The sequence below is a fragment of the Sciurus carolinensis genome, chromosome 19, assembly GCF_902686445.1.
Source record: "Sciurus carolinensis chromosome 19, mSciCar1.2, whole genome shotgun sequence".
Classification (NCBI taxonomy): Eukaryota; Metazoa; Chordata; class Mammalia; order Rodentia; family Sciuridae; genus Sciurus; species Sciurus carolinensis.
Window position 1 is genome coordinate 22,712,434 of NC_062231.1, and position 13,996 is coordinate 22,726,429.

Genomic DNA, 13,996 nt, shown 5'->3' on the forward strand with positions numbered 1-13,996 from the left:
GATCATCCAACGTCCATGGCATACAACTGGATTCATTTTGGGTGTAGAAATCCTACGGATTTTAAGGACATGAACCTACATTAGAGTATCATACAGAACATTTTCAATGTCCTAAATGTACTCTGGGCTCTGCCTCTTCATCCTTCCTGTCCCCTCTCTTGTGGCAACCACAGCTCTCTTTGCTAGATCTTTAGTGTTCTCTCTTCCTAAATGTCAGATCATTGAAATTATTGAGTACAGAGCCTTATTGGACTGGATTCTCTTTTACTAAGTAACATGGATCTAAGTCTCCTCCATATCTTTCTTGGCTTGATAACTGTTTTTAGTGCTGAGTAGTATTCCATTGTCTGAATGATCCACAGAGTATTTATCTCATCACCTCCAGGAAAGACACATTAGTTGTTTCCAAGTTTTGACAGTCGTGAATAAAGCTGCTGAAAACATCCATATGCAGATTTCTGTGTGGATATACATTTTCTACTCATTTGAGTAATTACCAAAGAGAGTAGTAACTGTGCAGTGTTTTTAAGAAAATTTAGTTGTAACAAGTTTTAAAGGAGACTTGTTTGCCCTGGTTCACTCTAAATACCAGCACTTTTCTTTGAATTATACATGGAACTTCCTCCTTTGCAGGTTACTTGGTTCAAGCGTGGAGATTTAATAGCTAAAGAGGGTTTTATGTATTTTATAGTAACAACAAGGCTTTTTCCAACTATGAAGGTGAAAAAACACTTGACCTAAGTAGCGCTTATTTCAATTCACCTTTGATTTTAGAAACCTAGTTTAAAGATCCCAGATATGGATACTTCTGAGTTGCCTTAGTTTCCAGCAAAAGATTTCAGAATACTTTCCTTTAGAAATGTGCAGTATTGAAATTATTTCTTTTTCTGTTTCCTTTCTTCCAAAGGGACAGACCATGACCTTAGAAGACATGGTTTTGATTTGAATCTTACTGAAAATATATCCACGGACTGCACGTTTCTTGATGATGTTGTGATTATTATATGTATCAAATGTCAAGGGCTATTTGTGTAAATAAAAGGTGCTACACAAATATTGGTTCCAAGTGAACTTGAATTTTATCCTCCACTGGTAGCAGCCTGAGAAGTAATTTGAACCTCCACCCAATCAGTAAGGTCCCGTTTATCACAGAGCATTCCTTTAATTCACAGTATGGATTTGAGTGATGCATCCCGAGGCCATTAAATGGGGTAATGCTTTTAGGGTCATTTCTTCCTTGTAGTCCAGATGGATATGAAGGGGAAAGACTGACTCAGAACGTATGCATTGATGACCTTGAATTTTGAGCTTGCATTTGTGGTCTATTTGGTGCTAACAGCATTTGCAGACTAAGAACGTAAGGCGGTGACATATCACAGGTCTTGCTTACTTAGATAGGAGCAGTGAATGACATGGAAGGAGGAGATGCAGATAAGATCTGGCATTGCCTCTAGGTGGAAATGTAGCTTCTTGCTAAGGAAAAAGTGACATTTCCCAATTAACAATTATCTGCACAGTTATGTGCCTGAATGGCTGGATGGAGGGTAAAAATGGCATACAGATCCATCAGGGACTATATGCATAGTTAATTATGTCTGAAATAATAAATGTATGATTTCCACAGGATAAGGTAAACAGCCAATTAAAATAAGATATGATATACACTTTCTCCACTCATTAGTCAAAGCATAAAACATTTTAACACTGCCTAAATAATTTACTCGTGTTAAAATAAAGGGAAATGCTTAAAACATTAATAAGGTACTTTACAATTTTGAAGTCAATAAGTTGTTATATGATGGCTGTGTAAATAATTTACGACTGCATTCAGCACAAAGGCACTAAGGATCTTCTACACAGTGCAAATCCTTCAGGTTTGCCACAGATTTCTCTACTGGGCCAACTTATCTCCGATGGCTTCTCACAAATGAAACCTGGAGGGATTTTGGTGCTGATTTTCTATTCCCGTTTTTCTCTCCATGGATGCAACATTATTATCTGTGAGCTCTTAGTGACTACTGTGATCTTATCACTGCTTCAAATGCTATGAAGGACCACACACACACATACAGACACACACACACACACACAAACTATTGTGTCTTTTGGGCATAACTGGGTCAAATGGTGGTTCCGTTCATTCCAAGTTTTCTGAGGAATCTCCATACTGCTTTTCCACAATGGTGGCACCAATTTGCATTCCCAATAGCAATGTATGAGTTGGGCCTTTTTCCTTACATCCTCAACATTTATTGTTGCTTGTATTCTTGATAATTGGCATTCTGACTGGAGTAAGATGGAATCTTGTAAAGTAGTTTTGATTTTCATTTCTCTAATTGCTAGAAACGTTGAATTTTTTTTTTCATATATTTGTTGATCATTTGTATATCCTCTGTGAAGTGTCTGCTCAGTTACTTAGCCCATTTATTGATGGGGTTATTTGTAGGGTTTTTTGGTGTTGAGTTTTTTGAGATACAAAGGACTTAAAATCAGCATACTACAGTGATGCAGCCATATCAATATTTACAGCAGCTCAACTCACAATAGCTAAACTATGGAATCAACCTAGGTGCCCTTCAACAGATGATTGGATAAAGAAAATGTGGTATATATTACTCAGCTTTAAAGAAGAATGAAATTATGGCATTTGCTAGTAAATGGATGGAGTTAAAGAATATCATGCTAAGTGAAATAAGTCAATCCCAAAAAAGCAAAGGTCAAATATTTTCTCTGATATGTGGAAGATAATTCACAATAAGGTGGGGAAGTGGATAGGGAAGCCTAGAGTTAATTTATATTAGGTAGAGGGAAGTGAAGGGAGGGGAAGGGGTATGGGGCAGGAAGGGTAGGTCAGTGGAACAGACATTATGACCTCATGTACATGTATAACTGCATGACCCAAGTGATCCTGCAATATGTATAATCAGAAAAATGGGAGATGACACTCCATTTATGATTTATCAAACTGTATAAATGCATTCTACTGTCGCATACAACAAATTAGAATACATAAAGCAATTTCAAAAAAGTTAAACATAAAAAAATATATTGTATAGTTTTACCTGGCTTTCTGAGGAAAAATAAGAGGAGAAAAGCGAAAATCATTCTAAAAATGCTAATAACACACACCTGTTAGAAAAAGAAATTGCCTTGTCATGTTTAACTCTCAATAGAGCTCATAATTTTCTAGGCAAGAGAAATCTAACATATACAGAAAAATTTGACCAAGAAGTATAAAATAGATTTTTGCACACAAAATACATAATACAAATGGGAGATCCAGAGGCAAAAAGTCCACATTATGGTCTGGATCTGAGGTTTCCTCTTAAAAGCTCACGTGATAATGCGGGAAATGATCAGAGGTGAAATAAATCAGAGACTCATAACTTCATAAATGGGTTAATCTATTTCCTGGATTAATAATTTGAAAGGCCTATGGTACTAGGTAACTAGGTAGGGTGTGGCTGAAGGATTGGGGGGTGCCCTTGAGGATTGTATTTTGTCCCTAGCTCCTTGTTCTCTCTCCCTATTCTTGACTGTCATGAGCTGAGCCGAGTTCCCTGCCCTGTCCTTCCACCATGATGTTCTTCCAGCCCAAAGGAATGGAGCCAGCTGACCATGAACAGAGACTTCAGAAACCATGAGCCCAAAATAAAATTTTCCTCCTCTTAAGACATCCCTGCCAGATATTTTGGTCATGGCAACAAAAAAGATGATTAACGGACCACAGAATACTTTTTGTAGTATTCACTTGAAACTCAAATCTGAGTACAATTTAGAGACCCAGAGAAGACTCCTTCCAAGGGAACGGAGTGCATGGGTCTGTGTGAGAACAGTGTCTGAGAGAAAAGTTTGGGAATCTGCTCTCCGAAAGGAATGGCTCAGGAAAACATCTCAGTTCTTGACTAAATTATAGAGAATATCCCATAGTATACATAATCCTCTGTAGTAAATAACATGATCTCAATAGGCTACCTGAAGGAACAGTTTAGTATTCCATCCTTCAATGACCCCATCCCAAATAAGCCTTCCTGTAATTGTAATTCCCTGACTTGTTTGGGCTGTGGGTCTTAACCCATGTCCAAATACTAGAATAAACTATGTTACCAAAACAAGAGAAATTATTGACTTATCTAAAAACATATCAGAATCTGCCTTTCTATTTGGATACTTCCAAATATAGAGAATAAATTCGAGATCTCCGTAGTGTATAGAATCCCTATGTCTGTTCTCTGAAGGCTCTTGGAAAAATAGGGGAAAAAAATACTTAAAAAATATCATTGCCAGGCAGGGTGGTACATGCCTGTAATCCCAGAGGCCTAGGAGGCTGAGGCAGGAGGATCATGAGTTCAAAGCCAGCCTCAGCAAAAGTGAGGTGCTAAGCAACTCAGTGAGACCCTGTCTCTAAATAAAATATAAAATATTAGATTTGTCTCATCAGGAAAAAAAAAAAAGACATTGCAAATCCTATTATCATCACTAATGGCTGATCGAATGGAGTTGACTTGCAACCATTCTATTCTACCCAAGATGCAGCCAGAGGATTGTGAGCTGATGTTGGACAATGCTCTGGTTCACCTGGGATACCCTTCTCCATCACTAGGTGATGGTATTCCCAAGGTCTCTGGAGTAGGCCATTCCTGGGTTTTCCCTAACACATTTAAATATACAGCAAACTATCCATACATAACCCCAAATGTGCAGTGACCGCCATCCACTCACACAACCATAAACACACAGGCGTGATCCTCAGTGAACACAAATGTGTGCGTTCAGGGTATGACGACTGAGTTCAACCTCACCCTTCTCACGTGAAATGGACACTGCAGGAAAGAAAGCCGAATTTTAAATTCTTACACATATCGAAAGACAAGCTTCAGGAGCACAGCTTTAATTCTCCTTCCTTAGAGGTCATTTAAATATTTTAAAGTGTCAGAAAAAGAATTGTCAACTGATATTTATATGTCGCTGTGTACTTTCCAAAATAAAATAAAAAGCAAGAGTTGATTATTCAGATATATTCATGATGATGGTTGGCTTATTATTTTTTTTACTTGCCTTTCATTTCACAAACAAGAGAGAGAATATTTCAAAAGTGACTTAACTTGATTTTGTGTATTTGTTTGTATTCCAAGCAAATGATAATTTAATAGATTATCCTAATCTGATCCTTATATATTTGTGGAAGAACTTTAATAAATCTGTTGGATCTATAAACTGATAACTTCAAAGTAGTACACTCTCAGTTAATATAAATATTATAGCTCTTCCAAATTTGAATAGTTCTCTCCTTATAGCCTTTCTAAATCTGAAGAGATTTCACTCATTTAGTTTTTTTTATAAATGTTTGTGTCTATATTAGAAATGATGCCTGAATGAACTGTTTTATGATTCCTACAGAGAGCATGTGTTTTGAAAATGTGAAATACCTAAAAAATGTCATTAAAATGTCTAAAACCTCTTCCTGAACGGCGAGTTTGAGGTATATTACCCACTTAAAGCTTAGAATTTTCAATTGATTTTGTCTTTCTGAGCATCATGACTTTATTTTCAATATACAATAGCTATTATTTTCTCAGCACCAGAGAAAAGATGTCTCAAATTAACATTGCTGCAATCGAGGGCACAACTGATTTAGAAAGTAATTTTTTTCTATTTCCTCTATCTTTCATGTATACAACATTAAAACAGCCCCCTATTAAAAAGCTTCATAAGGTAGTAACAGGACAGATCATCTTAAAGTCAAGTGTGTCAGCTAATAAATCTGCAGAGCTATGAAATCTGGGCTCTTTTCTAGACATTCAGCTTCTGCCCTACCAAAATAAAACTTGTGCAAATAAGAAAAATAATTTTAGACTTCTAAAAACATGAGATGCACACAAATTTGGACTCTGGAGAGAAGGAAGGTTATTTTTATATTTCTAGATGCTGCCCAGCATGAGAAACAGTGAGGGTAGAGATGAGGCTGAAGAGGTGAATTCTTGGGGACAGAGAGTCCTGTCCTGTGATTGACAGCTGTGCCTTCCACATAGTCGCCACATTCTCCGCATGTGGTAAAAGTAAACTAATCACATTTAAATGAAGTAAAATGAAACTCATTAAAATAATTAACTAATTAAAATCAAATAGAATTTAAAAATTCAATTGCTCAGTTTCACCAATGACATTTCAAGAGCTCAATAGACATGTATGGCTGGTGGCTACTAAATTAGCACAAAGCAGAACTTGTCTATCATTTTAGAGAGGTCTTTTATTCTGTCCTGAATAGAGGGAAGCAATTGCAGAAATTAAAATTTTAATGTGAGCCTATCTTCACTTTTGCAGAACTCTGTACTGTTGGATTTTCAGTTCTAGATATATGTAAATCATGCTACATTTATTCACAATTTTTTTCTAAGAAAATCAATTACTTTGGCTTGTTTCTGTCTTGTCATAAAAGGACTCTCTTATTAGCTAACACTCTGTATTGAATTGTTTTTGCATGAAATGATGTTGGTGAGGTGCATTCCTATTATTTTGGGCATATGTGCATGGTACCTTCTCGTGGTTGGATAGCAGGGTTCAACACACTTGTTTTTAAGTAGAGGTGGATAGTAAGTATTTTTAACATTTGGAGCCATATGTTTTTTATCCTAACTATTTAAGTGTATTGTAGAGGGGAATCTCTCATGGAGAATACATAATGACGGGATATAGTGGCAGTTAATCTACAGAATACTTCATTTCAACCACAAGCATTATCCATGTTAGCCTTAAGATCTGCACTTACCATGTCCGTCGGTGTAGTTTCTTCACAGGACCACAGTCCATTAACCCTACTGTCCATGGTCATCTGGGTAAGTCTGCATTTGGGGTCATTAGCTCCCCATGAACATTCTGGTGGACATGTTTACAGTGAATAATTTTAGTTTACTTTTTGCTCCTCCCAACTTGGTGTTATGGAGTGGATGCAAGGCATCCCAGAAAAGCTCATGGGTGAGACAAAGCTAGAACATTCACAGGTAAAGTGATTGGGATACGAAAGCCCTAAGCCAATCAATGGGTTAATTCCCTGATGGGATTAACCGAGTGGTAACTGAAGGCAGGTGGGGTGTTGCTGGAGGAGGCGGGTCTTCGGGGGCTTGCAGTTGGGGTTTATATTTTGCATCTGGTGAGTGGAACCTCTCTCTCTGCTTCCATGTTGTGATGTCCTGGGCTGCTTTCCTCCACCACACTCTTCCGCCATGATGTTCTGCCTCATCTAGGGTCTCGAAGAATGGAGTTGGCCATCCATGGACTGAGACCTCTAGAACAATGAACACCAAATAAACTTCTTCTCCTTTAAATTGTTCTTGTCAGGTATTTTGGTCAGAGCAACAACAGCAGCAACAAAAAAATTCACCTAAAACACCTGAATGGTCCCCACCACCATTCAAGTCATTGTCCTTTAGATCTCAGCCTCTGAAATGGATTGGATTTTGTTCCCTCCAAAGAAGCCATAAGAGTAGTGGGGAGACCATTAGGGTAGAGGACGATTTTGGGGGAAGAAGGGTAAGAAATAGTGGGGGTTGATACTGATCAAATTATGTTATGTGCATGTTGGAAAACGCCACAATGAAACCCACCATCCTGTGTAATTAATATGCACCAATAAAAAAGCAAATGCATTAAGTGAGAGCCCACAGTGTCTGTGAGTGTGCTCTTACTTGGAAATAGGGTCATTGTGAATGACCAAGTTAAGGCGAGGCCACTAAGGTCAATTCTACTCCAACATGATTAGTATCCCTACCAAAAGGGAAATTTGGACACAGAGATAAACAGAGATGGAAGAGAAGGAAGACACAGGGAGGTGCCTTCTAAAATCAAGGCATACTTGAGGCTAGCAGAAGCCGAGATAGGGGCCTGGAGCTGCCTCCATGAAGGTCCTCAGAAGAAAGCAACCATGCAGGCAGCCACCTTGATCTGCTCACTTTGCACTACTTTATTATTAGACATAATACCATCCCTGAGGCCATTCCTGACCATGAATCTAACGTGAGACTTGTCTTCCCACTATTCTCACGCATCTTCGCTTCTTCACTCAGTACTCATTTATTTGCTTTCTATTATCTTTGCTGGGATTAACTTCCTTGAGAGCAAGAAGCTCTACTGTCTTCCGTAGTACTCAGTCTCCCTCACAAAGCCTACTCTAGATTATAAGCCCGTAAATAAATGTGAGAGCTGCCCAGCGTCTGACTCTTTCAAACCGGAAGCTCTCTGTGCCCACAGAGAATGAATGGTTTCCAAAAAGCTGGGCTGAATGGCATTAAAACGAGCAGGTGAAGAATATTAAACTGTGGAAAAAATGGAAGTTAGTTACCTAAACATGTATTTAGTCATCAACTGCTGTGAACCAATGGCTATATTATGCATATTCATATTTTATTATTTAATTTTTTAAATTATTTTATTTTTTTAAAGTATCTATTGTAGGTAAATACAATTTTTAAATACAATTTTTAAATACAATTTTTTTATAATTGGTTTATTTTGATTCATTGTAAACAAGTGGGTTACAACTTGTTTCTCTGGTTGGACACAATAACTTTTATTTTTATGTGGTGCTGAGGATTGAACCCAGGGCCTCATGCATGCTAGGTGAGCAGGCTACCACTGAGCCACAACCCCAGCCCTACTATTTAATTCTGCCTCTGCTCTTTTCCCACTTTATTTTGGGAAGCACACTTGTTCATTTATACAATAACACAAATATTAAAACCTACCCTATGGAATCACTGAGTGCAGTAAATTAAGAAAATGACTATGATTTACTCTCCATACAGGTCAGTATAGCATAGGTACAGCAAATTCTAACTTCCAGAATTCACAAGATGCATTGAATAGAGGAACTAAACTCTGACATGAGTCTTTGCCCAAGGGTCCGTAGCTTCCAAGTGGCAGAAGCAAATTTTGAACTCAGGGTGATTTGATGCAACTGATCTTCCTGGATCTCTATTTATATGCTCTTTCTGAACATTTTTATAGCTATTGGCTTGATTACTATTCATCCTGCCAAAGTGAAAGACCTTCTTTCTTTTTTAAGAAAAAGTAAAACTGGCATCTTTGAAAGGTCACCTGTTATTTTGAGATGTGGCTGGTACTCACTCTAGGGGGTCTTGAAGTTTGCATCCTGGACTCAGATTGCAGGTCCCAGCACAGGAAGCCACTATTGAATTTTAAGAGCAATGCTCAACCAATTTAAACCTGGTTCAGTGAGGACAACATCATAGACATCTTCCTGACTTCATGATTCCACACGTGCAAAACCTCTTCATTTGGAGAGATTTAAAAAATGCAGACAGTAGGTGGAGTTTGGGAAATCTGGAGCGCTAATATGAAAAGTTGATTTTCAGCATTGCTAGCAAGGATCTGGCCTGGAAAGCAACAGGCAGCATGATAGGGGTCAGTCAGTCCAGGACATCCTGAGGGACGGCACAGCCTACAGGCAAAGAGTGTTTCCTAGCATGACAATTTCATGGGGTTGGTTTTAAAAGATACTGTCTTCATCCTTTGTCTCTAATAGAACATGTGTATTTCTCTGGCAGTAACACCAACAAATATGCTTCTGCCTTGTAAAAAAAAAAATCAACATTTTTAATGCTTGCAGACTTGCATTAAAAGGAAAGCAAAGCCCTCATTTTAAACAACTGATGGTTAGTCTCTAGATGTACCTAGTCAATGATGTAGCTGTGCTGTAAAAACTCATCTGTGAACTGATGTACACTAGTACTCACTTGGTACACTCATTATAATTTTCATTTCTGTGGGGTGGGAAAGAAGGTTGAGAGTCAGCACTGAACTAGGGAATGGTCCCCAGTTAATGTTGGACTAGGCGGTCACAATAACAACGTCAGGGACGTGTACCCGTGTCAGGAAGACAATGACTCTGGAAGCAGAGACACGTGCCACCTAATACAGATAAGGCTAAGTAAACGGGCATTTTTTAAGGCAAGAACTTTTTTGACATCGACCTTGAGATGCTAGACTCATGCTAGTCTGAGAATTGAAAGGAGTTAAAGAATATCATACTAAGCGAAATAAGCCAGACCCAAAAATCCAAAGGCTAAATGTTTCCTATGATATGTAAAAGCTAATTCACAATAAGGTGGGGGGTGCTGGGGTAGGGAAGAATAGAGTCACTTTATATTACATAGAGGGGAGTGAAGGGCAGGGAAGGGAATGAGAATAGGAAGGAGAGTAGAGTGGGACAGACATTATGACCTCACGTACATGTACGACTGCATGACCCATGTGATCCTGCAACATGGACAATCAGAAAATGAGAGATGGCACTCTATTTATGTATGATCTATCAAAATGTACAAATGCATTCTACTGTCATGTACAACTAATTAGAACAAATTAAAAAATTTAAAAAAAGAATTGAAGCCTAAATAAAATCCTATACTCCTTTCTCATTTTCAAACCGTAGTTGATTTAAAAAAAAAAATGATAAAAAGGACTTTCAGCTCTGCAGTCCTTATTAACCACTGTTTTGTTGCATTAAGGGAAAAAATAGTATTATTTTTAAAACAGGATGAGGAACCTTGTCTATTAAAAGAAATATACATCTGAAGAACAACTAGCATGGGGAAATGGGTAAAAAAAACATGTAATTAAATACCTACAACTGCCTGCTGTACCCTTCTTGGGATCAAAGCACATAAAATGTTTGTGGTTTAACTTCCTAGCTGCTTCTGGCTGGCTGATTCAGTGCTTCCTATTCAGGGACACGTCTTCCTCCTCTGGGATGCTTCCTGCCAGCCGATGACAAGGATGCTGTTCCAAAATGAAATTTGGAACCCAATTTTAAATTGAATTTCACCCTCCAGAGTAAACACGAGATGGAAGCTGCCTATTAAATCATCAACTTTTAATTAAATCCTTTGCAGCTGGAAGATCCCTATACTCAACAAGGTGATAAATGCATTGTGTTTTAATTTAGTTATTTTTTTGTACTAAACTCACTGTTTAAAAAAAAAAAAAAAAAAAAAAAAAAAAAAAAACAGCAGAGGGATTTGATCTTTACCAAGTTACCAAGATTGGCTTCACTGAGACTTCTTGATTACAGCATAGTGTTTAAAATCACTGGAGTCAGCAAGCGTGGGGTCAAATCCTGGCTCCTGGGCCCCCTAATTCTTTTACCTTGGCAGACTCCAGTGACCTCTTTAAACCTGAGCTTTTAAAGCAGATTAAAATACTAGCTCCAACCTTTCTCCAATTCCACTGTATCTACATCATCATCTGCCTCACTGTGAACAGAGCCAACTGTTCCTGCCCTTGACCCTGGACTTGGCCCTGGAACTTCATTTCAGTCAAAGAAATGTGGATGGAGAACAGAGGCCATTTCTGAACCCAGGTTTAAGATGTTCTGTGTCTCAACTTTGTGTCTTGCTTTCTATCACCATCAAGAGAAAAGATTCCCTGGGTAAGGGCTTCCTGGTGACCTTGAGTCCCATCACTGATACTTAAGGAACAGATTTGCCTATCAATCTACCCTGCATGAACTGTCCAACTGACATGCACAAAGGAAATAAATGCACATCAAATGCTACTGAGATACTGTGATTGTTCATAATCATACTGCATTAATGTAGTAATAGTAATTTGATACAATTTCTTATATGCTCACTGAGAATTAATATGGCCTTTTAGTCACAGCATTAAAAATCAAATTTATCAACTTAAGTAATATCAACGGGTACTGAACATAAGGTCCTTCTCTACATGCCTGGGGACTAATAGACACACAGGTCTCTGTCATCAAGGAGTTCACAATCTAGTTGTAAAGCCTACATTTGAATATGCAAACAGGGTTTTCATAACATGCATCCATGACATCTTAATTGAAGGAATAAATGAGATAATTTCCAGTAACCTGCAAAAAGATATTACTAATTAATGTCAGTAATTCCAGTACATGTTGACCTAATAGAAAATAAAGAACATAAAATGGAAATTTTTGATAATAAGAAACTTGTTCAAAGACAGGCAGAAAGTGAAGAAAATTGCAACATAAGGCAAAACTTATGTCTTCAACTTGGCAAATGTTTCTTTACAGGTTTTTGAAGGTTGTGAAGATCCAAAGTGGTGTAAGACTGACTTAATGATCTTGCGCAGTGTGATGGTTAATTTTATATGTTGAGTGGACAGGTCCATGGGGTGTCAAGACGTGGTTAAATATTGTTCTGGGCATGCTTCTGAGGGTATTTCTGATTGGGATTAACATTTAAATCTATAGTGTGAATAAAGCCAGCTATACTCCACAGTGTGTATGGGCCTCATCCAATTAACTGGAGGTCTGAATAGATCAAAACTGGAGAAGAAAATCTAATACTCTCTGCCTGTCTTTGAACTGGGATATGGGTCTTCTTCTGTCTTCATGCTCAAACTAGAACTGGAATGTATATGGTCACCTCGCCCAGTTTTCCAGTCACCACATGGCTGACTGTAGATCGTTAGACTTCTCAGCATCTATTCCCACCACACGAGCCCATTCCTTACACTGTATCTCTATATACAAATTCTGATTCTCTGGAGAACCCAAATGCACAAGGAAGCTGCCTGTTTCCATGGACCATTTCTGCCCAATCACATTTGAACACTGCAAATCTGTAAACATATATTCATAAACAGTAAAGAAAAGGAAAATAAGACCAAAAACAAAACAAAAAACAAAACAAAACACCACAAAATCCAATCTCATGGGAATGAGACATCATACATTTCTTTTGCTATTATTTTCAAACTTTCAGACACCATACAAACAAAAAAAAAAACAAACAAAAAACCTATACTTTTATAATGATAGGATAATAATTTCAAGAGAACACTAGGAAATCACTGAGTGATAGAACAGAAATAAAAATACAAATTACTCTTTCATTGTTTCACTTGAGAATATTTACCCAGAAGGCAAACTATGTTCATGGACATGGCAAATTTGAGTTCACGGTATAATAAGAGAACACCATTCACGGAGGGCATACCAGATACCTCCCAGCTGTGTTTTGCATTATTATTGTATTCAGAAACCACTGAAGATGGGTGAGAGGCATATATTGTGATGACCTCTGTTATTCAAATAAGGAAATGCTTATAAAGTGCAGCAATATAGCTTGGAACCCATAGACCCATGGTCATATCTGACTTAAAACTCAAGGCATTTGGCTCCTAAGCTGTGCTTCTTAAAGTACATAAAATCCTTTGGAGATTTTATTAACATTTCTGAACCCTACCTCAGAGTCTGATATGGAGTTGTTCTCTAAAGAAAACTTTTTTAAAGAATCTCAGGCAATTCTAATGTGTTCCAAGACTGCAATCCCTACACAGCTCTTGTATGACTATGACTCCTGTTTACTTCTTTTGCTTTTTAGGAAAAACTATTGAGAATTAGATCATACCTCAACTGACCAACTGCAGCTTCTCCTTCTCCTTAACACTGCAGTTGAATTTTGGCAAGCAGGGGAGATTAAGAAAAGAGAAATGGTATCCAATGGGAGGAAAGTGTCAGGCAAAAACACACAGATAGGATAGGAAGAGAAGAATTAGCTGGAACAGAAATTGAGAAAGCAATTCCATTCACAATAGTAACAACAACATAACATATTAGCAATATATTTAACCAAAGAGGTAAAAGATCTCTACAATGAAATTTATAAAACACTGATAAAAGAAATTAAAAAGAATACAAAAAAGTGGAAAGACTTCCCTTGTTTATGGACTGGAAGAATCAACATTATTAAAATGCCCAATGACCTAAACCCTTTTGCAGATTCACTGGAATTTTCATCAAAATACCGCTGACTTTCTTCATAGAAATAATGGAACAATTTAAAAATACCTATGTAGCTGTGTCACTGTAGTATGTTGACTTTAAGTCCTCTGGGTATAAACGGAGGAGTGGGATAACTGGGTCAAATGGTGAGTCCATTCGAAGTTTTCTCAGGAATCTCCATATTGCTTTCCAGATTTGTTG